The sequence below is a fragment of the Dromiciops gliroides genome, chromosome 2 (assembly GCF_019393635.1).
Source record: "Dromiciops gliroides isolate mDroGli1 chromosome 2, mDroGli1.pri, whole genome shotgun sequence".
In the NCBI taxonomy this organism is placed as follows: domain Eukaryota; kingdom Metazoa; phylum Chordata; class Mammalia; order Microbiotheria; family Microbiotheriidae; genus Dromiciops; species Dromiciops gliroides.
In genome coordinates, this window is record NC_057862.1 from 95,125,297 (window position 1) to 95,127,157 (window position 1,861).

Genomic DNA, 1,861 nt, shown 5'->3' on the forward strand with positions numbered 1-1,861 from the left:
CATGGGATTTTACAACAGGAAAGGAACTTAAATATCTAGTCTAGTATTCACATTTTAAAAGAAAGGAATTGATTCTGTACCAATAGATAAATCATATATCTTCTCTATGACATTGTGTCCTCATCTGTAAAAGGAGAGAGTTGGACCACCAGGCATTTGAGGTCCCTTTTGTATTTAAATCATCACTATGATCTCAGAGCATACAGGAATATAGTGGCAGGGCCAGGACAAGGTCCTATTGATTACTAGACCAATACCAATGAGTTTTCCTCTTTTTCCTAGTCTTTGCCTCACTCCTTATTCTCTGGAATATTTCCTGGAGATAGCAGCTAGGACATTTCCGTCCCATGCCCAATCAATCAGTGTAGTTACGGAGGTTAGAATAGGGAGTCATAGTACTCCATCTATGGCCACTGTTAGGGTGTAATGGGGCTTGGGGATGTGGAAGATGACTAAAGTGATGGGACCTGCTCAGAGACTTAGAGGACTGAGACTGAAAGAGACAGAGAAGAGGGGACCTCTGAAGACCTGAAGAGAAATATATGCATAAGAGTTAGGATGCCCAGAGAAAGGGAGGAGTAATAAGGAAAACCTTTTTTTAACTTATACATCTGTCTGGAACTTGCCCTATATGCTGTTCTAGAGGGACCACTGAGACCACCCCATTACCCCATGGCTATTGAAATACAATAGAACTACTGTATGGCACTAGAAGAGAATCAGACCTTTTATAGTATTCTATGCAGTACAGAAAAAGATGTACCAAACATCACTCTCTACATGGGAGGCACAGTTGGATTGTCAATACAATCAAGTCTATGGTAGACAGAAGTAATTGTATGGTGGGTTTTATTGTATTTATAATATTATTAGGAGCTGGGCTAGTCATGTAATGGGATTGATATCTATAAAATATTAAGAGAAAAACAGAGAGGCTTCTACTATACTGAACAGGTAGATTCTCTAGAGTAGATTTAAGGGAAGACACAGATAAGAATTGTCCAGGATGAGAGGATATGGAAGGATTGTAATCTGCATCAGTGAAGGGAGGATTCATACTGATGAGATTGTGGAGGCATTGAAATATTAAAATAAAACATTATTATTATGTGGTAGAAAGAACAGTGGCCTGGAGGTCAATAGAACTCATTTATGTTCCAGCTCTGCCATCAGCCAGTCAGTGTGTGTGGTCTTGGTAAAGTTAGTTGACCTTTCTGGGTCTCAGTTCTTCCATATGTAAAATGGTAGGATTGTACTAGATGATCTCTAAAGACCTTTACAATAATGATATCAAAGTACACTGAGAAATAGTATTTGATTTTAAAAGATCACTGATGAGAAACTTTACCACACATATAATAGTGGTGCTTGAAACCAGTTTGTGAGAGTTGACTGTTAAATTTTAAGTAAGAGGATTTATACCTCAGATATAAACTAATGCTACAAATCACGGCTTGGTGTATTGTTTTGATTGTCTAGATTTAATACAGTGATGAAGAAAATGGTAACACTGTAGATTAAATTAAAAATGTATTGTGTATATATTTTCCCCCAGAGAGCTGGTTGTTAAACAACTTACTGCCTGTACAAATAATTCACTTCAAGAAGACATCACTTCATTCATGTGAGTCTTCTCTATCATTGTAAATCAAAACTCCTCTATGTCTTTGTAGACTGATTTCATGCTTAGCTATGGCTTAAACAATCCTCACCATAGTTTCTATGAACTTAATTAGGCTGTTCCTTGGACCACACAATTTCATGAAATTCAAAAAAGCTCAGGTGTTGCTTATCCATATTTCAAGGTCTTAAGTATCCCCACGGGAAGGCCTTGACAGCAGTAACACATCCAGGAAATAAA